Source organism: Numida meleagris, chromosome 2 (genome assembly GCF_002078875.1).
Source record: "Numida meleagris isolate 19003 breed g44 Domestic line chromosome 2, NumMel1.0, whole genome shotgun sequence".
Taxonomy (NCBI): domain Eukaryota; kingdom Metazoa; phylum Chordata; class Aves; order Galliformes; family Numididae; genus Numida; species Numida meleagris.
This window is the reverse complement of record NC_034410.1, coordinates 104,036,828-104,063,588: the sequence shown is the minus strand read 5'-3', so window position 1 is coordinate 104,063,588 and position 26,761 is coordinate 104,036,828. Positions and strand designations below refer to the sequence as shown.

The 26,761-nt window shown below is 36.7% G+C and overlaps 1 long non-coding RNA gene across 2 annotated transcripts; it reads right to left on the bottom strand.

The window, feature by feature from the left end:
* On the bottom strand, nucleotides 987–24,117 carry LOC110393417. Of its 2 annotated transcripts, none has more exons than XR_002435002.1 (4): nucleotides 23,979–24,117; nucleotides 12,591–12,735; nucleotides 3,411–3,540; nucleotides 987–1,353 (listed from the first exon to the last, which is right to left on the bottom strand). It is a non-coding gene; the product is annotated as an uncharacterized LOC110393417 (long non-coding RNA). The 2 variants fall into 2 exon arrangements; XR_002435003.1 differs by lacking the exon at nucleotides 23,979–24,117 and adding an exon at nucleotides 20,576–20,786.

Here is a 26,761-nt window from a genome sequence, read left to right as displayed (position 1 = left end):
CCAACTCCCCTGCAACAAACAAGGATGTCTATAGCTAGATCAGGTTGCTCAGAGCCCCATACAACCTGACCTCAAATGTCTTCAAGGATGAGGCAACCACTACGTTTCCGGGCACTCTGTTCCAATGCCTCACCACCCTTATAGTAAAAAATTTTTTCCTTCTATCCAATCTAAATCTCCCCCTCTTGGCTTGAAACCATTTCCCTTTGTCCTGTCACAACAGACCCTGCTAAAGAGTCTGTCCTCATATGAGCTCCCTAAATGTAATAACAGCATGCCTATGAAAATATCATGCCCTATTAAGATAGACTTCTATGGCAATAATTTCAATAAGTCAGAAGTTAAATGACATGCAGAATAAATACCGTTATATCACAACTGAATACTTGTGATTATTTGTCATTCTTGAAAAGATAAAGTATGACTATCATGCATGCTTGCAAATTTAATTGCAGTTACATCTGAGTTTGCATATTAATTACAACCAACTTCCTTTTTATCTACCTTATTTTGTTAGTAACTTTACTGTTGCACATAATTCAGATTTTAGACCTAGGCACAGATCTTTGTTATCCACGGGATATGTTTTAGTCACAAGTCTTCAAATGCACTACGATGTATAATTTCATTCACCCAAGAAAAATTAAAAAGTGTTTTGTAAAGAATTGTGAACATTTTAAAAAGCAAATTTTTTCCCTATTATTTTTTAAAGACAAAATGAAACTAAAAATCTGCTGAGCTATATTTTAATAGTATTGTTTGAAAGCTATCACATCAACCACTTGTTGAGATGTGAAGAAAAGCAGAATTCTATGAATTCAAAAAAAATTTTCAGAAGGTTTAACATGAAAGTGGAAGAGAGTGTTAGAAAGAATGGAAGAGTAAACTAAAGGAAAAAAGGTCAGCTTAGAAAATTCAAGTATTTGATGTCTTCAACGTGACAGAAAACTGAAATTGAAGTTTCTTAAAATAAATATAGACCAGTGTTTTCCAAGCAGGTGGCATTTATTGCATAAAATATTGGATCTTACAGCCCCATGACAAAAAACAGATCTACTCTAATGTCACTGGATGTCTGACAGCTTTACATTGGTGGACAAAGATACAAAATTATGCAGTATTTTTCATCATTGAAGATTCACAACATATTCTTGCTAAGCTTGAGTTATATCTGACATACTTCAGACATTAGGTAAGATACAGAAATATCAGAGGTTTTAGATGTCAAATTGCAGAGCGTGGAAAATAAGAAGACTAATAGCAAGTAAGCTCTTCTTTCAGAATTTCATGCTTCAGATGGGAAGATTAGATTTAACAACAAAAAAATTCAGATGCTTCAGTGTGTCATGATTGCTACAAAAAATGAAAAACAAGTAAACAAATAACAAAGCAGAACAATTTACAGACAAAATTATAAAAGTCAAAAAGAACATGAAAACAGATCATTTTTAGCTAATAAATTTGGCTTGCCAAAAGTAAGAAGACTAAACATTTGCTAATAATCTTCAAGAAAATTGAAGGAAACAGAACAACTCCGAGGCTTCATAAAGAATGTTTCACAGCCTGCAGAAGTGACCAAATTTTAGTAGTGCAACGTGACTACAGGATTTCTGAGCGACATCTTCATCTGAGCAGCACCTAAGAATTACTCTAGGATAGACATGCTTAGTCCATTGAAGTCTCCTCATGCACATCCAGTGATGCTTTTCAGAGCTCAGCATGAATCTCAAAGGTAATATTTAAATGTTTAAAAAGGAGATGGGCATTTCTGCTTTACAGAAGTGAACTTAGAAGGAATTCCATAAAGAGTGAATTTTAAGATATCTAGAGGTGCTGCAACAAAGTCATGTTAAGTCAGCAGGAGGCTGAAATGAAAGTATCAGAAAACAGTCTGAGAAGCAGCACATAATTGATTTTTAGAAGGGAAGACTGAAAAGATACAAGAAACCACAGTCTAAGAATACAAAAGAAGACTGCATGTAAATATAGTCAAAGAGGAAATTAAATAGAATTTTGTGGAGGCTTCATAAAAATGGGACAAGCTATTTTAGTCATGCCTATCATCAACGTGTATGCTCAAAAAACTTAAATCTGTTTTAACAAACAACCTAGTTTCACATTATGTTTTGAAAAGACTCTTTAAAATTGGTGCATGTAACACATAGGCTTCTGCTCACCGAACAATTGCACTTCATATAGTACATTTGAAATTCAGCTGTAAGCATAATAGCGGGACATCAGTATACGTATTTATCTATGCTTCATGATCCTCATCTACTCTTAGTGCTCACATTAGATTTTATGGACAAGTCCAGAGTCATTCTCTTCCCTTTTCCATTTCATCAAATCTTTACCCCATTTTCCATGTACATTTTATTTGGTTGGTTGGTTTGATTTGATGTGTTTCTGTACATTTCTTCTGTTATGTTTTGCTTTCACCTTCTGTCTCTATCTTTACAAAGACGAGAGAAAGACTAATTCCCTCATAAGTGTTTTACTGGCCTGCTTGATGATTTCCAATGGACAATTATACAATTTTTTGTTCACATGACCATTAAGCTTTTTTAATGACCATTGCCTCTCAAGACAACAATCCAGAAAAAGTAGAAAGAAAACAAATTCTTTGCAATTTATAGGTAAAATCATTGATGATGCTATCAGAAGAGTGTTTGAGGAGCAATGGAAATTAGGATGTTTCCTAAGATTAGTTCTTTTGCATTTTGAATAAGGATTTTTTTTTTTAATTCACTTTTAAGCTCTACGCTGAGGTTTGAGAAAAACCACTGGATGTGCATGTCTGTGCAATCTTCTGGACATTCACATCCACGTTTGGTTAATGCCCTTTATTTTTCCTAATCACACACTGAGTTCTGTATTTGTAGTTCAGTGGTATTTTAAAGCATCATAAGATGATGCATATTTAAGGCCTTCGTATATTGTAGTAGGATTTAAGTCAGGAAGAAGCTAAGGCAGGATGGACCACAGTGTTCACGGAGCTGGGAGCCTGGGGTGGCAGCACAAGCAGCAAGGCAGTGCTCCCAAGCACATGGATGCTGTCCCATGGTATCCCATCAAGAAGATCTAAGCTGTGCCATGCTAGCGCTGGCCTCAGGCAGAGACAGCCAGAAGGCTGGATGGCAGAGTCTGCATGAAGCAGGTGGTGACTTTTCAGCAAAAAGAATCTGTGTTATGCAGCTATTTAAGGGCTTACATGAACGATGAATGCAGGCATACTTCTGGAAAGTTGCACTTCTTCCATTGTCTCCCTTTCAAAGTCATTAAGCATTACACATAATGACTCTTGCAACATTGCTTGTGGTAGATGTCAGTATGCACGCTGAAACCTGGGAACAGCTTTCAAAGAGCATCAAGCATATTTTTCTACATAAAAAAAAAAAAACCTAGAATACCTTGCTGCTTAAAATATCCTGGAAAATGAGGGGATCTTGGAAACTGTAGGCTTGGAAATTCCCAAACATCAGTTTGAAATGTGTCTAGAGAAAATAAGAGGCTATTCTCTATCTTCTGGAGGGATATTCACTGAAAAAAAAAAAACACAAATAGTTTTACCAAAATGCTCCCAATACCATTTTTAAATCATGCAAACTCCCACTAAATGACAGTTAAGAATAGGAAAGAAAAGTATTGTAAGTCAAAATCCAAAGCTGTTGGTGTTTATTTTTTCTTTTCCTCTTCTTCCTTTCATTTAAAAAAGCTTTGCATTTATAAGTTTTAGAACAGTAGTACCTATAAACTGTTACAAGACGAACACCTGAAAGGTTATTCCAAATACTAGCAATTATAGACTGTTTTCTTTTGTTCACAAATCAGCCTAAATTTAAGAACCAATAAAGGAGCTATTAAATGTTATGATTTTATCTTTTTTCTTGTAGAATAATGTTGAACATGTGAATATGATGGAATGCACCATGACTGTCAAAGTACAACAGCTTTCCAGACTGTGAAAATGTAGAACCTGGTTTAGGATTATCCATTTAGATACTGTTATCCTTTCCTTCTGCCTCAGAAAGGATAGTACCTCTGTATACACATAGATTAGTGAGTAAAATGTGGCTGTTCAAATCTTCTTGACTATTTTGCCAGCAGTGTGCCCAGGTGGCCAAGAAGGCCAATGGCATCCTGGCTTGTATCAGAAATAGTGTTGCCAGTAGGAGTAGGGAAGTCATTCTCCCTCTGTACTCAGCCCTAGTGAGGCCCCACCTTGAGTACTGTGTCCAGTTTTGGGCCCCTCACTGCAAAAAAGACATTGAGGCCCTGGAGCGTGTTCAGAGGAGGGCAACGAGGCTGGTGAGGGGTCTGGAGCACAGGCCTTATGAGGAGAGGCTGAGGGATCTGGGATTGTTCAGTCTGGAGAAGAGGATGCTCAGGGGAGACCTCATCGCTCTCTATAACTACCTGAAGGGAGGTTGTAGTGAGCTGGGGGTCAGCCTCTTCTCTCTTGTAACTAGTGACAGGACGAGGGGGAATGGCTTCAAGTTGCGCCAGGGGAGATTTAGGCTGGACATTAGGAAATACTACTTTTCTGAAAGAGTGGTCAGGTGCTGGAATGGGCTGCCCAGGGAGGTGGTGGAGTCACCGTCCCTGGAGGTGTTCAAGAAACATTTAGATATAGCGTTGGGAGACATAGTTTAGTGGGGTTGGTGGTGGTAGGTGGATGGTTGGACTGGATGATCTTGTAGGTCTTTTCCAACCTAGCTCATTCTATGATTCTATGATTCTATGATTTTAGAGAAAAAATCATGTGGGAGATGCTCAGATCTTTGCTTTAAAATATCAGCACTCTGACTGTTTTCTGATTTTGTTAATGTCTTTTTCTCTCAGTATGCTTTGCTTACCTCTTACCACTCATGCTCAATGTGACTTTGAAGTACAATGGGGTGTGATCCTTTTCAGTATGTTATATCAATCACACTACACAAAAGCTAATACCTAACCAACCTAAACTGGTCATCTTTGCAATACTATTCTAAGTTTTCTGGAATACAGACACATACACTAACATACCTGTCAGCTTCCTTTCACCAGTATCATAATTTCATTCGTACTTTTGATCAGGATATTCTACTTAGTCAAATATACTGCATCTAAAAGAATTCATGTCCTACCCTGTTTTTCAGATCATGTAGACAGCATAGCTAGTTTGGAGTGCAATTCAGTTCTTGCTTATGACTGGTTCTTTCAGAGAATTGAGTGTATGCAACGATATCAAGGAACTTTTAAACAATTTATATATTCTACTGCTGAGGAGTTCCTCCTCGGGAAGAAGTACAGCCAAAACCACCCCTTCAGAATAAAGGTTAAGACCTTCAAGTGACACTGAAGACGTTAACATTGTTTAAATTCTAGACTTTAGATTATAATTCAAACTGACTTCCTGATCATCCTCTTAAATTTGGGTATGAATAAATTTTAGATGTCTTGAACTTCATCTAGAATAAATGGGAACGATTAATAAAACTTCTATTCAGCTTTGTTCATAAGCTGCTTTATCTGTTCATATTTCACAGAATCCTTAGAGATGGAAGGGACCTGAAAAGGCCATCTAGTCCAACTCCCCCACAGTGAACAGGGACACTGATGGCTAGATCACATTGCCCAGTGCATTATCCAGCCTAGCCTTGAAAGACTCCAGGAACAGGGCATCAACTACATCACTGGGCAAACTGTTCCAGTGCCTCACCACCCTCACTATGAAAGATTTTTTTCCTTATATCTAACCTGAATCTCTCCTCTTTGAGCTTGAAGCCATTTCCCCTTGTTCTATGACCACAGACCCTGCTAAAGAGTCTGTCCCCTTCTTTCCCATAGATCCCCCTTTAGATACTGAAAGGCCCCGTCAGATACTGTTCTTTCAGTCCTATAAGTTTTTCAGTGATAACTGCTGAATGAGCAGTAGAATGACATCTCCTTTGAAGGATTTAGTGGGAAATAGTTTTTGTGATGGTGGTCCTAATCCTTTTCTGCAGACTACCAAATGCAGAATAAACTCTGGTATTTCAACTGAAAATGAGAATATATCTGAGGAAAGAATAGCAGAAAGAGCTATTAAAGCTGACATGTGATGGAATTTCTATTTAATGTATGGAACATTAGGAGTGTTAAATGAGGGCCAAGAATCAATTGTGTATAAAGGGAGTAATGGTATATAGCTACTTTGTAAATTGCCTTAAATGTATCAAAAGGCTATTCTGAAAGCTATAGGGCTGTTTTCAAATCTGCTTTCAAACACATTTTGTCTGTGCATGGAAAAGCCTGTGATTACTATTTTCCCATCATCTTGTTTAGTAGAAACATTAGAAAAGGTCTAAGGCTGCTATTTTATTTAATCATTTTATTTTTAAGATTTTCAGTTTAGCAGTAAAAACAAAATTGCTTCTTTTTTTCTCTGAATAAGGTCATTGTGCTACCTGAAAACAGATACAACTTAATCAATTCACTGGAAATAAAACATGCTTTTATAAGCCATATTGCATTATTATGACTGATACTAATGACTGAAAAGTTCTGAAACATTTACTAAGAACATTTTGTTTGGCTTAAAAACCCTGTAATTATGTTCTGTATCCACCATGTAATCAAAGGTGGTACTACTTATCATAACTAACAGAAGACACAGATAACATGTAACTATTACAATATCTGCCATAGTCTTGAGATAATTTTAATAGTTTTGAGAAAATGAGTCACATAAAACATACATACTGAGCAAACACCACATGAGCTGAACTAAAAATAGTTTAAATTTTTTAATTTCAGTTAAAAAAAACTTTATGCACAACTATTCACAAAAAGTTTAAGCAAAAAAAGAGCTCATTTACAGACTTTCATAAAACAGTTCATTTTTAGTATTCATTGCATATAATTCACCAAGTTTTGATTATTTCTTCATGTTCTGTTTGGGTGAGTTGATTTTTTTTTAAGTATCTTTTTTATGTATACCTCATATCGCACAGCAACATTTTTGGTATATCCCTAGTGTGTTGATCAATGAAGGAGCCATAAACTTAGTTTCGTGAATAACACAGCATGAATAGTGAACACATAATTATACAAGTTTGAATGTAAAAATGTAACCATTACACATGTTCTTGGTCAGATAATTTACAGTACCCATAGAAATTCAAGATGCTAAGAAATACATTTGTTCTATTTATGTCAGTAAACTGAAATTATAATTTTTAAAATTGACTTAAAAGCAGTATTTTAACATGAGAGAGCTTCAACTTTTTCATTCTGTATTTCCTACTTTAAGGACTGTAAAAATAGAGATTAGAAAACATTTCTCTGAAGAAAGTCTGATAATCTGATTTTATGGTATTTTCCAGACTTTTTAATTTGTACTGTTTGTGAACATTTGCTCTGCGCCAAGTTTCTAAGAACCCTTGTTGTGAGAGAAAAAAATAAGATGAGCAATAATATTACCTGACAAACAATGTTGTATTACTTTAAATGAAAATATAATTATTTAAAGAGTAGTGCTCAACCTTTGGAAAACAAATGAAGATACTGGAGTAAGTAGACCAAAGATAATGTCCAAATAGGTTGTCTTCATTATTAGGTTCAGAACTGTATGTATTTCTGGAAATGAATGTATGATGTAAGGTGAAAATATTTTATCAGTTATCATATGCTAAATGAGTAGACTTATATCGGTAATGCTCACTTCAGTACACCATCTGCACTGTTGTCTTTTTTTGTTATCTTCAGACTCCTTTGATAAAGTTAGAGGGTTGCTACTCTCTTATCTGCTGAGCTCCTAACTTGCATTATGGCAAGACCTATAATTATTATGGAGTTGAGTTAAAACCTAGAAGTTTCAGCTGTACTTCAAAATATTTCTAGAGGTTTAGAAGAAACTACAGGGAAACTGAAAAAGAAAACAGACACATACAACCCTGACATCCTTATAAGTACAGAAAAGTTGTATCATCGGAAGAAACAGGTTTAGCATCAGTCCATACATTCTTAAATATCAGGTAATCCACATGGGAGGAAACTCACACAAGTACATAAAGAACAGGACAAAACCACCAAACAGATTCACTGATCAAATCCAGTAAGTCTGTGCTTTTCTATCCTGTTACTGGTTTTGATTCTGTGTTCAAAGGAAATATTCCCTAACAACTGTGGAGTCCTACAAGATGAGCTTTACCACTTAAAGGAGTTGCAGAACACACATTAAAATTGAACAGTTATTAAAATTAAAAAGCAGAAAAGGATAATTTTTAGTTATATAGTTTTGTTCTATATATTTAAGAGCACTTAGCACTGAGATAGTCACAAAAAGATCAAAGCTCCATCTATTCCACACTTTGTGGTAAGAATATGTGCAGGGATTCTAAAAGAAAGTCCTTACTAGACAAATATCTGTTATTGCTCTACAAAGTTCCTTGAAAACTTCAGTAGAAGTTTGTTTTTTTCATTTTAAACAGCACACAGTTTTTGTTCATTCACGTTATACTTAACATATTTTGGCCTTGAAAATCAAGTTTATAAAGGAATATTGAAATGAATTGTGTATTCAATATGACAGCTTTTTCTTTTTTAAAATATCGTATATTCTCCTGCTGCATGAACTGGAGAAAACAGGCACCCACCTCAGTGTTTTTTCCATCATTTCTATCTTGTAATTCAATAGTTTCGTATTTGCTTTTCTCAGATGATTATGTCCAGGCACTCATTCTTATCTCAAAATTTGCATCAAAGTATTTTTGATGGAGTTTCACATTTCAAGTACTTGCTTCCAATATTCATTCACCTACATCTATTGTCATCTGTTAGTTTATGAAGACCTAGAAACTATTTCCCTTCTGAATTTGATGAGCAATATTTGGTTAACTGCAAAATTACCTTCTCCCCCCTTCCATTTTTTTAAGCAGGAATATTTAAATACATTATAATCTGCTGATCTCTGAAGAGGAACTGTGAAGTGGTTTACTCCAGTACGAAAGGATGATTACCTTTGGATTACATTTGAATTTGTCAGTTTATAATTAGTCTATTTGTAACCTCCAATGACATTTTCTCCTTTCTGTAATAGTTGCAGAGTTTTACTTCTCTTACAAAAATACAAAAGGGATGTATCTGATAGATCAGTATTAGGAGAGAAAAACTCGTTTTGCTCTACATTTCACCGAGCTGTTATATACAAACGAAATGTACATAATAGTAATTACAGGAGTAAAAGGATTTTAAAGAACAGTGTAACTTTATATTATGACTATGACATAGACATCCCAGCTCCAGATCTGATTTTTATCTTCAAAAATTGGCCCACAATGGTATTAGTAAAAACATGCTTAAGTCTCTCATACTTTGTAAACAATTGGTGATTATTATACAGTATTAGGACAGCAAAAGTGTACTGAATGTTCTGAAAACATAAAAGTACATTTGAGCCAAATGGTCAGGCAGTACATTCATCGTACGTATCAATCATGAATCCTCTTGATGAGCTCCAGTGCTGCAGTCTGAATTACAGAATTATCAAACAACTACATTTGACCACAGTGTCCATGAAGGAGCCAAAAGACAACCATTTGCAATCTGTCACAAAATTTGCGATATAAGATGCCGTAAATGTAGCCACGGTAAGTTGATCAAGAACATAAGGAATAATATAATACTACTCTGTAAAGCAGTTCTACCATAATAAAAATCCTTGTTACCTCTTAAGCACCCAGTTTTTAATCTAAAACAGGGAAGCAAAGGAGTTAAAATGAATCCTCCAAACGTACATTCTTAAGTACTTGCTGAAAAAACATTGCAACTTTCATCAGCTGTCTCTGCCAAACTCAGTAATCAAAACAATGTGGTATGGTCAATTTGTGTACACAAGACAGCTGTTTTGTGGAGTACTTGTTACAACTGCAGGGAGCTGAGTGACCACAGCCACCAATCAACAGTAGATGAAATACAGCATCCCAATATTGCTTTCTTGCTTGCTACAGCAAGACTTAACATGCTACAGACAATACAAACAAGACTGCTAAGTTTTCTTACAATCGTTCAAAAAAATGTGTTGAAATTGATTGTAACCAGAAAAAAAATGTCACTAGAAATACAAAAACGAGATGTTGCTTTGCTCTTTTATTTTCATCCTGTGCCCGTCTAATGCAACCAAAAAAACAATGTACAAATCCCTGAATATTTACTTGTTCTTATTAAACTTTTTGGTCCTAACATAAAAGATTCTTCTTCTAAAAAAAAAAAAAAAATCAATCCATACTACATCTCACATGTGCAGGCCTGCATACAATACAGAATTGTTTGACCTAAATGATGACAAGAAGAAAAAAAATATGTCACAGATCTTAGAAAATGATTCATGAGAAAAAGACAGTAGCAGAGGAACTCAGATTGAATATTTGCCTTATAATCCAGGCATTTCTTTCAGAAAGACTGGTCTGCTCTGTCTCATTGCAGCCAAATTTAATTTCTTCCTGGTTTTCATTTTATTTTCATTTCAGATAAAATATTCAGATAGACTGTTGCTTACTTAATCTATTTAGATAGCAAGTTCACGTATTAAGAGTGTCAAATATTCAAATAATGAAAAATAAACTATTTTTGTCTCAGAAATTTCCTACGACTTGAGACTGATGTGATTAAGACCTGCCTGCTCATGTTTGCATTATTTTAAACAAAACACGAATAAAAAAAAAAATGCGTAAACCATGCCCCTTGGCATACAAAAAATAGCACTGTTGGCTTTCCTCCCCTTGGAGCATAATTAAAGTACTATAATATTGTAACTATACAATATCACAGCCTTAAAATGGCTTGTCCCTGGTTTGCAGGCAATAGCTCACTTGAATGTGGTGGGAGTGCTTACTTCTTAGGAGCAGTTACAAATACAGTCACTTTCAGTGTAACTGGCTAGAGATATGACTCTTGGCTGGTACCATCCAAACCTCAACCCATCACCACCATGCCAACTAAACTCTGCCCCTAAGTGCTATGATTCTATGATATGTGAAGAGACAAGACCAAATGGAAGACAAAACACATGGTGTAACTCCATCTTCCATAGGTTCTTCCTATTGAGTCATCATTTAATGTTTATATAGGGAGTGAGATATTTTATTATTTCCAAGAAGCTTCATATTATGATTTCTATGCATTTTTATAATTTGGGCAAACTAAATTTAAGAAATTTAGGAAAATTCAGTGCAAGATACTGAGGAGGGTTTTCTGGCTTGTTGCAATAGAAAGCTGCAGTTCTCTCCAGAAGGATCTGTCATGAAAGAATTACAGAACATAACTACTGGTTATTTGTTTTTCCATGCAGTGATGCGTTATTAGCCAAATGGATCCATACTGTGAAGTCTAGATGTGCATATTTCAGAAGTTAAATGGTGGCTACAAAGACGATGGAAGCTCTGTCATCACACAGAGCCACGTGGAGAAGACAAAGGGTAAAATATTCAAGCCGAATAACATCGGCTTGAGTTCTGTTCTGATATACATAAGATTTTTTATTATTATTATTTTTTTTTAACAGAGAGAACAATAAATCAACGGAACCACCTCCCCAGGGACATGTTAGAATAATCATCATTGGAGGTTTTCAAGATGTAATTGGACAGGGTACAAGGTATTCTCTTCCAGATTCCCTTTTCCCACAAAAGTTTGGATCTGATGATCTTCTGAGGTCCCTTCCAACTTGGACTGTTCTAGGCTACATCAACGTGTTTCTTGAACACGTCCAGAGATGGTGACTCCACCACTTCCCTGAGCAGCCTGTTCCAATGGCTCACCAGTGGTTCAGAAAGAAGTGTTTCCTAATATCCTACTATGTCAGATATCAAAAGCCAGAAGCTCATTCTTATAGAATGAACAACCCTCTTCCCCAAATGACAGTTGGCTGTATGCAGTAAAGAACAGGTATAATTACCAGCAGCAACCAGACGAGGCAGTTATTACACTGGAAGTTAAAATATAATCTCCCTTCACATCACCCAGAGTGTCACTGAAACTCCTGTATAATGTTTATATACTTCTGATGAATATACTCTAAAGAAAATCATGTTATTATGTTTTAAATAATATAGGAAGACTTGAGTGTAAGGTAAACGTCATTATTTTCAGTGAAGTCCTTCCAAATTGCGAAGCCTGCACAATGTGTATTTAAATTTCAAACTATTATTCTTTTTTCAGTTAAATAATCTGGAAGTGGCTGGAAACCAAGATTTTCTTCCAGAGAGGTCGTTTCTAATCTTTTAACTTTTGTGCCATTTCAATAACTTACGGATTTTTAGAACCTAGAATAACAGGATCTATAATGGAAACACTGACATCCTTGTAGCTATAGATGTACCAGCTACTTTTGTAATAATCAGTAGATAATTGCTTTTAGCTTGCCACTCAATTAATTAAGACATGAAATTTTTCATTAAAAGGTTACTTTTGCTGTAAGAAAGCTCATTTCAGTACATATCACAATAATAAAATAACTGCAGCTTTCCCTGAGATTTCTTAATATTTGTTATTGTTATTTTTAAATTCAGGAGTACCAGCCTGAGTGAAAATATTCAGAATTCAAAGCCAGATAGTAACCAGCAGCTCACCTAGCCATGAAACACAAGCCGTCACGATAGTGTGCACAGTTCAATGTGTTGAACTGATTAATTTTGATGCTACAGTTCTGTTCACACAGAGCAACTCTGAAGATGTTCCGAAAGCAGTTTCATGTTCAGTCACTTCATATCCAGTCTAGGAAAAAACCAGAAAACTTGAAATGATACTAGCATTAAAATCACTTTGCGTACATTATTTTATAGGTATTATGATTTATTTTTTTAAAATCAGGACTGAAAATTGCTTACTCCTCACCATTACAAAACAAACCAGCAGGATCATATTACAGACCACAATTTTCAAAATATTTCACTACAGTTTAGTCCTTATTATAGTACATAATGTCAGATTAAATAGATCCAGCAAAATACCTATTGTTTATGCAATTTACTACTACTTCAGTTAATCAGTCACTGCTCAGCATATAGTCTCCAAAATGGAATATTCTCTTCTGAGTATTAATTTGAACCACAGGATGATGTCCATAAAAACTGTACAAGGTGATGATTTTTTTCACTATGAAAGTAGTTCAATATTTTTTTTAATGTAGAAATTAATATGATTCTCCAGGATGAAAAAAAAATCATTAGAGAATTCATTATAATTCCTTTGCTTCTCACTGCTAGTTTTTAAACTTAATTTGACCCCTTTAAAGTCTGCAGAAGTACCGGGGCCAAGAAAAGTGAAGGAATACACATACACTATAGATAATACATTTGTTTTCCACTTCTTTTACATACTGACAGTAGGTAGCATACAGAAGTCCAAAGCTACTTAAAAAAAAATAAAAATAAAAATAAAAATAAAAATGGATACACTAGTTTAGGGATGCCATTCTATATTTAACCTCATTATTGTAATAATATATATTGAAATCCTATTTTGAATCATACAAGATTTAAAACTCTCAGATTTAAGTTTCAGAGGTCTCAACATCCTTAAAAATAACAGCTGCTCCTATTATTGTTTAATTTCTCTTCCTCCCTCCAAACCAAACAAAGCAGAATTATCCATTTCTTCCTCAAATCCCACACATCATTTTTGTAATTCCTGCTTCTTAAAATATGTTCACAGCAGCTTGAAAATCATTCGCAATCAATTCAAGAGTCAAATTGAATCATATCTGGATTACTAGAGTCAAATAATAGTGGTAACAGTGCTGGAAAACTGACTTATTTGTCAATATATAGTCAGGGCTAGAAGTTATTACGACATTTTGTTCATTATATAACCGTATCTTCAGTCACGCTGCACTTAGACTTGAGATCAATTATTCTTTTTACATTTTGTGGATACAATGTGGTCTCTGGCATGGTATCACACAGGTTTTTAAAAGTCTATAATTCCATCATTAACTTTTCAGTTTCAGTCCCTCATGATTCATTTTTTTTCCCCTCCCCCCACACCTTTTTCCCTATACTTGCTCTGCTCTGAAATTTCCAACCTAGAAATTTATATATATATATATATATATCTCCAAGATGAGTTCTATACCCAGAAACTGAAACTGGAAAAGATGTTTCATAGTTCTTCAAATTACATTCATTATAAACATCCTTAAGAAGAAAAAACAACAAGGAAATAAGAAAGGGTCTAGCTATTAAATTCAGAATAAAAAAAGAGTGAAGTTTCTAACACAATTCCAAATAAAATTAACTTTTTAAAAATCCTTGTGTGTACTACGGATGAGTCTTATGTACTACAAGTATTACGTATCTGTGTACTGTCTGAATAAAATACCCCACATTTTCACTAAATGGATAGAATAAATTCTGGATTATGCATTCCCTCTATAATAAAGATAAACACACATATACACAACAGGAACCTTTCAAGAAGAACAAAGAACTTCTAATCTTAAACACAACTCTTTCTATAGCATTAGAGAAGCATAAGCAACCCTTCATTGCTAACAAAGGAATACAAACAATATGCGCATTTCAGATGAGCGAATGAATGGCCACAGGAGTGCTATTAGGCTTTACTAGGTGTGCATTTCATCCTATTTAACTTAACTGAAAAGCTAATTTGTAAACTAGCTTCAGAAATCAAACAAAGAATCTATGAAAGAGCATTAAATATTTCCTCTTTCTGTAGTTTATGAAATGTCTTGAGAAGAATGGGTCCTTTGAGATGGCGCTTATTCAAGTTATCTTCATGAGATAATTCACTGAAGAAGGAACTAACTATCTCCTAAAGGCCTTAGCTACCCGAGACAACTAGATAAAGGGCCTGATGCTGTCTTTTACTTGATTCATACATGAAAAAGCAAAGAGCAAATAATGTCAAAAGAGGGGTGGGCAGCAGGGAGAGGGGGGTGATTGTCATCCTCTGCTTTGCCCTCATGAGGACCCATCTGAAGTAATGTGTCTAGGTCTGGGGCCCCCAGTACAGAAAGGGTGTGGAGCTGTTCTAGCAGGTCCAGAAGAGGGCCACAGAGTTGATCAGAGGGCCAAAGCACCACTCCTCTGAAGAAAGGTTGAGAGGTTCAGGCTTGCTCAGATTGAAGAAGGCTCAAGGGAGACCTTATTGTGGCACACCAGTACTTGAAGAGAGTTTATAATCAGGAGAGAAACCAACTTTTTACACAGCTAGTGAGTGACAGGACAAGGGGGAATGGTTTTAAATTAAGAGGAGAGATTTAAATTAAGTGTTAGAAAGACAATTTTTTTTTTTCTATTTAGAAGGTAGTAAGGCACTGGCACAGGCTGTCCAGAGAAGCTGTGGATGCCACATCCCTGGAGACATTGAAGGCGAGGTTGGCTGCATCCCTGAGCAGCCTGATCTGGTGTGTGGCAGCCCTGCCCACAACAGATAATTTTTGAGAACCCCTTCCATCCTAGCCATTCTATGGTAGGTGCATTGACATTCTGATTAGGAAACTTAGATTTTGCTAAGAAAGCTCAGAAATGCTTTGTCCTAGTATTAATACAATACAGCACATAAAATATATATATCCTAACACATATGTAAATATATTATCCTGGTTTCAAATAGGAAAGAGTTAATTTTCTTCAGTGTCTGGTATGATGGTCCCAGTTGAAAGTTCAGGATAATATATACAAACACAGCTCATATAAAATCTGAAAATAGAAAGGTGAAAGCCAAAATTTCTCTCTTTTATAACACTCAGGATAGATATTTAATGTTGAAAGTCTAAGAAAAACCGCAATCCTTAAAACAAGCAAGTCAGTAATATAAAGATGAAACATATTTGTACTCTTTTCAAACTCCGAAGCAGCAGAAAGTAGAATGTCTGCATAGAAAAAGCATCATTAAGCTCACTGAATTTCTAATTACATCATTGTTTCAGATTGTGCAATTTTTTTTGCTAACAGAACATTAGACTTTAAGAAACATTGTATTTGGTCCCATCATTTGAAATTTTTTTTTAATCTATTACTATTTACTTCTATTTGTTTTAAAAATGCAACAAATATCAGGATTAACTTTTGTTGAAGTTGATTCCTAAGAAACTGCATTTATGTGTTTGTATTAATTTTAACCCATGATCACAGTGCACTAAACACTGGTTTAGACTATAAGCTGTCAGATATACAGTTTCCGAAACAAGTTTGTAAATGTTAGTTTTAGTTTAACTCCAGGTTGTACGTAAAGGTGCCTTCCTCCTTTTCCACTGGTGTGAACTATAATATTTCAGCCAATACTGGTGTGAAAAGAATCAGGTATCCAATACAACTTAAACCAACAGACAACATTTCATTTTTCTCTTTAGTAAAACTGAAAGCAGAAGTAGTTTCATAATGCTGAGATAGAAAAGGAAACTGCAGTTTTCTTATATTGTAGGTGCTAACTCAGCTATTCTACAAGTAAATTAAATTAAAACCAATGCGTTTCTATCAACATTTGCAATTGAATGGTTGGAATCTATCACTTTGAAAGTAATGCCTCATTTTTCTCCATTGAAGCTACACAAGAGCTACAAATAATACTATTGGATAGAGAAAATTCTAAGCTACAAAACACTGTTTTTCAGCATAGTCATAACCATTAGCTATGCATTTTTACCAGCTAAGAGAAAGAGTGTGCATTCTGTGCTCATAAGAACTTGCATAGCCATCCAGAAGGTGGCTTGTCTTTCACAATGCTGTCACCACTGCTAAAATGCAACATTCACCGCTTCACTGTGCTCACACCCACTGTTTGGTCCCCATAAATATTCAGCAAGCGTTGATGAATGTCAATGGTCCAATTTTTTCCCACATGGAAGAATTCAGTGACACATCTTTGCTTCATATGTACTTCCATGTCAGATGCCATTCTGTCAGACTGCCCCTCCACTGCCATTGGCCACACAGCAACAAAATGTAACTGAATATTAGTGGGAAAGCTCAACCTCTACTGCCATACCACCACCATCTGCCTCTGACTTTGTGGAGCAACATAATAAAATAGAAGGCATTACTTCTGAAGAGACCCCTTCATCCCCCAAAGGTTAAGAAAGACAGCTTGTAATGGAAAGGGATATGATGCTATTGTTATTTGACAGTGACTAAAAATGAAATAGACATGAACCAATAACAGACACAGTATGTTATTGCACTTTCATAACACAGTCAAGTTTTGCACTCCTTCAACATTAAAAAGTAAGGTATCTCAAGTTTAATAGAAAAAACAGGAGTCAAAGTTAATGGAATATCTTACTTTTACAGCCATGGGAACAATTCATAATGTAGCAAATACAAGTACAATAATAAGTTATGAGAGCAAGACTGACAGGAATAAAATTATTTTATAGCACTAAGATTGTACAAAAAAATAGAAGTGAATTAAGCTCATTAGTGGAACAGCATCAGGCTATACTTTAAACCACATTAACGAAATGATTTATATGCTGAATTAACATTACAAAGGATGGTGGTTTTTTCCTTCTCTCTCCACATGAGGGCTGCTCCAAAAGTAATGCCTCCTACTTAATTATGCTGGCCCACAACATCAGAGGTGGATGTCAGTGGTATGGCAGTAGGAGTTGAACCTTCCCACCAATATTCCATTACATGTTGTTGCCACGTGACAGATGGCAGCAGAGGGGCAGTCTGACAGCAATGGCAACTGACACAGGAGAGTGTATAAAGCAACAGTGTGTCACTGAATTCCTCCATGCAGAAAAATGGCACCCACTGACATTCACTGATGTTTGATAAATGTTTATTGAGACCAAACAGCGGATGCGAGCACAGTGAGGGGGTGTGTGGTGCATTTCAGCAATAACAACAGCAACTTGAAAACAAATGCTGTGCAGCAGTTATGAGAGAGAAATGAGTCCAGCGTCAAAGAAACAGCTCAGCATGCACCAAGGTCAGTGCAGAAGTTCCCTGCAGCCCAGGAGAGACACATGGTGTAGCAGGCTGTCTCCCTGAAGACCATGGGAACCATGCAAAGCAGATCTCCACATTCAACCATGGAGAGGCCCACAGAGTCATACTGGATTTGGCCTGAAAGAGGCTAAGCCAGTGGAGAGACCAGGCAGGAATGGACTCCTGGATGGAACTGCAGCTTGTGGAGAGAACACCCACAGTGGCACAGGCTACTTCGCAGGAGCTGCAGCCTGGGGAGAACTCATGCTGAAGAAGTCCACTCCTGAATCCATTCCATGCTTTGTAGTCCTTCATGGAAAAGGAATTCAATAACTAGTCTGTGGGAAAGACCTATGTCAGATCAGACTAGAAAGGGCTGCACCCATGGGAAGGATGTCATGCTGGAGCAGCAGAAAAGTATGAGAAGGAGAGAACTTTCCATCAGAATATCAGAAATTGTAGTTTAACCAGACATGCAACTAAGGGTCACGCAGCCATGTGCTCACAAATGTAGTGGAATGAGAGAAAGAATTAGAAACAAAATAGAACTTGTGGGTTGAGATGAAAACTATCAAATAAGACATAAAAGGAAAAAAAAAAAGTGATTACACATACGTATGTGTCTATAAAGCAATTACTTACCACTAATCAACAGACCAACACCTAGTCAATCCCCCAGAAACACTTAGCACCTGGTTGACTCCCCCACAGCTTTATGGTATTGCTTGTGATGTCAGGTGGTACAGAACAATCCCTTGCCTAATTCAGTCCACTTGTCCCAGCTCCACCTGACCCCATGCTGCCTTGCAATAAAGGAGCTCTTCCCTACAGAGTGGCCTGTCCCGATCCTGGGCATGTTCCTATTGCACAGCAACAACTGAAACTGTAGGTAGGCTGTCATCTTTAGAGTTTACAGATTAAACTTAAAAGTTTTAAGTCAGAAATTCAGCACTGATTTGATTCTTTGTGTGTTCCACACTGAAAGTGAGCAAGACTTCTGAACAGAAAAATCAATTAGTAGAGTTACATTGAACGACTGGAAGATGTTCTTGACACACCTACCTCGCTAAACAAAACACAAAATAAAGAATAAAGAAAATAAGAGGTACAATCTTGGGAGCAGGATGCCAGCTCATCCAAACTACTTCAGTTTTCTTATGAGTCTCTTGTTTGCAGCACTTCATCAGAGTTTCCTCATATCAAAGCTCAGGCGTAACTTTCAGCATGATGCTATATCTCTCCGCAAGAACTTGTCCCAGAAGGCAGTAGTAGTAATAGAGCACCATTCCAGTCTGCCTGAGCAGTTTTCTAATACTATCCCAGCAGTATTTGTTACTATTCAAAACTGAAATGATGGCATATTTTTAAATTAGCACTATGAAGCACTAGTCCACCACATCTTTGCAGGCACTTCAATTTGAATGGAAGAAGAGGAGACCAAGAGACAAACCCAGTGTTTTGCGATGCAAACAGCACATACACTGTTTATGGATGGTGCAACCTATCTGGCTTCTTGTATTTACTTTGTAGACCTAATAGAAGCAGCCTTGTGTGCATTTCACATGCATTTAAAGCTTCTGCAAAAATATGAGTACATTAGTGGCTGGCGTATCTGCTCCACTGCACGCATCTTTCAGAACCTGCTCTAGGCATGAATTAAGACACCCAGGACTTCATAAGCTACACTGATCTACACTTCTGATTTCTGCTCTCCCTGTTACTGAGAAACAACATAAGAAAAAGAGGGAGTGAGAAAGAGAATGGGGAAGGAGATATCTTCTCACGGCTAGCAGCAGTACACTTGTTTGGGCACTTCTGAATTTTCACATTTGGCTGTAGCAGAGAGTCCATGTGACTTGGGGTGTTTCACAGATTGGTAACAGCATAAAAAGGATCTAGTGTTTTGATAAGGGATCTTGCTTGATCTTGATGCTGTAGGAAGAGACATGCTCAGGGAGTTTGCCTGAAGCTACTGCAGAACTAAACTTTGCTGATACAAAGTTGAGAATAAAATCGGGAATTTTAGTTCTCTTAACAAGAAACCTGTAATAAACTTTAAGACTAAAAGACAGCACAAAATACTTGCAACCAAGAACTAACTTTTAAACAATGACTTCAAGCTACCTAAAATATCAGCTCTACATGGCTCAGCTACTAATGAGAATGCAGTAAAACCTTGCTTTATCTGTCAGGCATATGGATAATATTTTCTCATGAAACACACTGACAATGCTACTACTAACAGGCAGATCAACCTGATGGAATGCCCTGATAAACTGCTCACTCCTTTTTCCCCCTATAGATACAGTGTCAGGGATGGACACAATATTGTCATGACATTCTAGAATGTAGTGTTCTTTACCTACAACACAGCTTCTATTGAGAATACAGGAAAGAACACAAGTTACCTAAACACATTCATGATGCTACAGCAAAAGCACAGTAGAAGATGATGGTAGAAAGAATTACTGCTTTTCTCTAATTTACTTCCTATCATATAGAAAACACTTTAAATACTCAAAAGTGAAATAACAATTACTTCAGCCCTGTTCTACTTACAAACAAACAGAATCACTTCTGACAAGTTCTTAACAATACAAGGTGAACTATTCAGAGGTATGTTAATAGTCACATGTAGGAAGAAGAGGCAAACTCACTCAAAAGGCAAAGGAGATCTCAGGATGTGTAGCACTCCCTTCCAGAAAGCAGCCCAGGTCCAAGAAATGCTCTCCCTTCAGTGACTGGCCCTTACGTGAACCCAGCACATCTCCACCCTGAGTCCACCCCTTCTGGTCATGTATGGACCACAGGTGCAAACAATTTTCCTGTGCTCCCTGGGCCAACCACACCCATTCACCTGGGGCTCAATTACCAGTTCAAGCCGTGACCTAACAGTTCCCTACAGGGCTTAACTAATTTAAATCTTAAATCGGCAGGCACTAGATATATAACACCGAACCAAACATCATGTTTAAATGTTTTCCGGTTCAACCTGAAACTGCAGGTTCAGAGACCATTTCTTAATCACTCTCTGTCCTCATGGAAGATTTTTGAGCCTCTCATGACATCTCTAGATTAGACTATTATTGCCTCCTCCTTTTTCAGTCACATGAGAAGTTATTGCTTTATGCCATGCTGTTTTGTTAATAGACTGTAATTTCTGTATTTTGAATAAATACAATGAGACAGATTTGCATATTTATTCAATTTGTATTTTGAAAAAGACTTTCTATTTTCTGTATAGTATCACATCACCATTTTTTCTTCCACTGAAAACATATTGACCTCTTGTGTTTGACTTACATTTCGTAGATATATTTAAATAACTTCATAAAACAGGAAATGTAATATGACTTTACTAATATCCTTCAATATTTTGTTACATCAGAACAACAAACTTACAAGAAATATGTGTTCATTAATTCTCTTATTTTCTCATTGTTCTAAACACACGTTCTTACTGATTGGTTGCCTTTTGATTTAAACCTTTCTGAATTGGTGTATACAGCTTGCCTACTGCAGCATTTACCCGTTCTTTATGAAATTAAATACCAGACTCTCTGTGAGAGGGGAAAAGCCCTCAAGTGCGCTCTTGAGAAAGGAATATAGTTTCTGTTCTTAGGATCACTATTATCTGATATCTGAGTGTGCAAAAACTGATGGCCGTTAATAACACTTCAAAGAGACGGAAAAATTTCCAGGACCCAGGCATGAAAGGCTAACAGAGGACCATGACTAAGCCTGTGACTGCAGTGCGTTATCAATTTCAAGATACATCATGTTATTCAACTAAAAGCAGTACCAAATGCCTTTAGGACAAAAATTTCTGCTCTGTTGTAATTCTATTTCAGAATATCTTCTTATGCTTTTCCCCTTCACTTTCCACCTCTCACAGCAGTATATATATAATATTTCTCCCCTACTTTAGATTTTCCAGGTTTTTTCTTTTAAGGATAAAATCTTACTCCATGGATATTGATATTACTAGGTTATTATCACCTGGGTTTGCAGGTGACTCCAGACATTATTACAAGCACTATTTGAAATCAATTACTTGATTTTTTGCAACAAAAATGTGATTAAAATTAAATGTTACATCTGTTTCTTACCATCTTTGCAGTATAATAAGACATTATGTGATACATACCATAGAAAAACCTGCAATTATATGCTTTTTATTTATCTGTAAAACTTCAGTACTATCTTTGACATTGTGAATGTAGATGTCATCATATATTCTCTACCTGACCATCTAGGCAAAGAATTACTTTTCAAGAGGAGTGCAGAGAATCTCCTGTGTTTCAAACTCATGATTGTGCACATAATTTTCACTTTCCCTGTTTACTGTAAAGGATACAGTAATGAAATACAGAGATCTAATATACGTCTAGTTTACCAGAGGAAGGACTCTTTCCATGGCACTACACAAAATGTGACACTCTAATCTTATTTTTATAGACATTTTTTGTAAATTGCATCCCTAAAGCTCTGATCACGATAATAATCTTAGGCATTTCATAATTCCTATTCCCTTCCAAAAAGACATAAAACAGTCAAAAAAAAAAAAAAAAAAAAGAAGAAGAAGAAGAAAGGAAGGAAAAGAAAGGAAAAAGATCTGGCAATAGCAGCATTGTATCAATAAAATATCCTTCTTAGATAACAAACTAGTTAAATGCAAAAAAGATCTTATGACAAACATACGAAACAAAGAAAAAGTCAGTAAGACAACTCGTACCTTCCCTAATTCTGTTATATCAGACCTGTACATTTCCCTGGCTGGTTTAGCTCCTGCAGGAAGGTAAGAGCTTTTATGTATTCACATATTACCAAAATTTCCTAGTGAATCAGTTTCAAGTTTTAAGACAGCAGAATTCATCACACACAGGAGCCGGCTTAATTTTTTTGAATACATTTTCACCTTGGTGATATGTTATTTATGCATAACACTAACTTACTGATTTTTGTGCTGGTGCAATAGGTCAATCTATTATAGAATTTTTGTTTCTATGCTTTGATAAAGAATTTCACAATAATGACCTGGAGTATGTCCTAGCTAGCCATAGTGCTTGTTACCTCTTCATAATGAAACAAAAGCCTTCTTACAGTTCAGCCAGTCCATCTTATATGTGCCACCAATATAGTTTAATACGCTCACATGATTAACTCTGCTTCATAGCCTGGAGTATTTTCTTCCATTTGGCTCTCATCAGCAAGGCAAAGTTCTCAGTTTACATGGTAGAGATACAATTTGCAAAGAAAAGAAAACAGCACTATTTCCAAGCTATATTCCTACAGTCACACAACATATTTATATGGAAATTATGTGCAACTCCTGTTGCACTTGGTTTATATCTTATTTTTTCTTTATGTTTGGAATGTTTTAATGACAAACAGATGATATTTCAAAAGTATGGTTCAGTTGATGCTACTGTGTATCTCAGCAAAGAATAAAGTCCAAGATAAAGATGTGGTAATTTGGAATTAAGGTATGGAGATTCTCTTTTAAAAGAGCAATAAGTTGTAATTATTGTTCCAGCTGTACTGTATTAATATGCTAATGAAGTAACAGCTCAGATCAATTGAAATACTAACTAATTTAAATTAGTGAATTAGCTTGTACTCAGTGGTTTTCTTATACCATGCAAAGTTGTAATTGTCCTATTTGTTTTTATACCTTGCAAGGAAAAACAAGCAAACAAAAAAAAACCCCATAAGATAAAAGTTGTGACTTTCCTTAAATCAGTTAATAATATTTTTGAGTGTGTTTATAATAATAAGTATTGATAATGGCTCCTGATAATGTAACAAATAAGAAAGAAACACCAGCTGGAGCTGACTACAAGGACTGAAAAACCCCACATCGTTTTGAATTCAGATACAGACAATGATGTGTTTCTATTAAGGAAAGTTTTTTCTGAGTGACAAAGAGATGTTTGGAAACTCACTCAGACTTTATTCAAAGAAACATTTGCATCAGTGTTGTGTCTTATCAGTTGCATTATCCAGAAGAAAATCAGTTTTTGAAAATGAGAAAGATTAAATATGGGGAAATGGAAATACCTGTTATCTACTTGGTTAGCCCTTATAGTTTCTCATGCAACATTAATTGAAAACACACTCATACACGTTCCCGGGTTTCGGCACCACTTGAAAACACACATACACGTTCCCGGGTTTCGGCACCACTTACACACGTTCGTTAGTTCCCGGGTTTCGGCACCACTTGAAAACACACTCATACACGTTCCCGGGTTTCGGCACCACTTGAAAGCACACATACACGTTCCCGGGTTTCGGCACCACTTGAAAGCACACATACACGTTCCCGGGTTTAGTTCCCGGGTTTCGGCACCACTTGAAAGCACATTCACACACACACACAGACACACACACAATAGCAGCAAGAAAAGCTTTTTTTATTCAAAGGTATAGCATTACTTTTATAATACTTGTTATCCACTATTGCCATCTAAAGCTTACTCCCTTAATGCTGATTGGATATTTTTGCTGAGGCATGTAGCAGTGAAGCATGAAGCAGTATTTTCCATCTACTGACATATCAAAAGGTAGCTTATCGGATCATCTTAGTTTGCCGTTTTCCCTGCGTCACGGGTACATTCTTTGGTCAACTTGTCCCTATTCCTTTGGGGAGGGGGCCTTTCTCGTTACACCTCGTATCCTCGCAACCGCCTATTTACAACAATTAATTCTATATGCAGTATGAATTTTAGCAACAGAACATTTGGAGTTGTGGCAATAATATTTCTGTGACTACTGAAAAGATCCCATATGTAAACTTAAAATCTTTCTAGGATGCATTCAAAAGATGGAGAAACCTTTCTTTAGTATTGCTCCTGCTTTTGTTCTGATGCTTCTTTTTTTGTTGTAGGCAGCATATGTGAGATCAGCATATTTTAAAAGAATTTGATCTGGAGCATATCTGAGTTGCTCAGTGCAGCAATCATATGAAGTCCCGTGTGTACATGAGCATATGTAAAGCAATGTCAAACCTTTTACAAATAGAAAATGTTGTGGGCGGAAGAGAAATGCAGGAGAGCAGCAAAAAAAAAAAAAAAAAAAGAAAAGAAAGAAGAGTAAGAATCCTCAGGGAAAATGATAAATACAGAGGGGAAGAAGCTATGGGGAGAAACTGGGCTATCCAATTCTTGGTTGGATAACAGCAGCATAGAAAGGACCAATTCATAACTGAAAGGAACATTAGGAGAATAAAAGGCGTTGACAAACCTATTTTTTAATTGTTTTCTCTGCAAAATAGTTCAGCGTACAGAGGATAGTACTTTTGAGATACATGGCCTCAAGAGACAAGAATTAGAGACCTGGGAGTCATGAATGGGAGCAATATGTGGGACTCCTTGGCATGTGATAGGCTGACTGGGAATAAATTTCTTAGACCATTGTTTTAAACTGCTCTCAAGGTTTGCCAGGCTCATAAACAAACTTGTTTACTGAAATTCAATGGAGCATGGTAAAGTCAGACTGAATATGACAGTGTTTAAGACAGGGGAGGCCAGAGTGGGCCAATGTCACTCATCACTGCCTCTCAAGATGATCAGGAAAGCCATAAGGAAAGTGTACAGGGAGTTCCAGTAAGACACGGCCCCATCTGAAGGAGGCAGCATCTTGCCACCTCATGGCAAAGGCCATGATGCTCCATGGCTTCTTGCGTTCTGTGGCTTGGTTCTGTCAATGCAGAGTATTCAGAAAAAGTACACTGAAGAGTTACTTAAAAGTATAATCTATCAAGATTTTTGTGAAACTTGATTCACTCATTTACTGAAAAGATGGCAGAGTCAAAATGTTCGTGCCGGAAAACCCAGTTACAAGTACTTTAAAAATTTTAAACTCACAGGAGTGCCAAATTCTGCCAGCTTTACATCTGTAAATTAAAAAATATAGTATTACATGAGTAGCTTTCAAAAAACATGAGTTTTCCTCTTCTATACTAGGCTCTCATTGTTTCTAAGTACTTGCTGCATGCTGTGTTTGCACGCACATGTACACACACACACTCATGCAGCTCCACTATCTTCCACCAACAAAAAGCATCATACTTACTCTGCAATCCCTCTCCCTTCAGCAGAATGTTAAAAAATATGACCCTGCCTCCCACCAGGCAGCCAGTAAGGCCAGGCCTGCCCTGGGATGCATCAGCCCCAGCACTGCCAGCCAGCCAAGGGAAGGGATCGTCCAGCTCTGCTTTGCAGCCTCACCTTGAGCACTTTGCAGGTTTGGGTGCCACTGCGCAAAAAGGACATAAAACTATTACAGAGTGTCCAAAGGAGGGCTACAAAGATGATGAAGAGTCTAGAGGGGAAGATGTATGAGAATCAACTGAGGTCCCTTGGTTTGTGGATCGCAGAGCAGAAAAGAGAGGAGGCTGAGGGGAGGCCTCATGGTGGCTGCAGCTCCTCACAGGGAGAGGAGGAGCAGGGCTGAGCTCTGCTCTCTGGTGACAGTGACAGGACCTGGAGGGAACGGCATGGAGCTGTGTCAGGGGAGGGCTGCAGTTCAAGAAGCACATGGACAACACTGTGAGACACATGGTCTGATTTTTGAGTGATCCTGTGTGTAGCCTGGAGTTGGACTCAGTGATCCTGTGGGTCCTTTCCAACACAGGATATTCTATGATTCTTTGATAAACTAAACTTAGTGCCAAATTTATCACCCTATGTTATAGGTAAGCCTAAAGAACTCTCTGAACTTTGTGAGAAAACCCAGCCATGGCAGTGCTCTGTGCCAGTAATAGCTTCTCTCAATCTCTGAGCCAGCACACAGATATGCAGCTTGCAAAAATGTGTTTTTCCATCCCTCAGTCTTTCCTC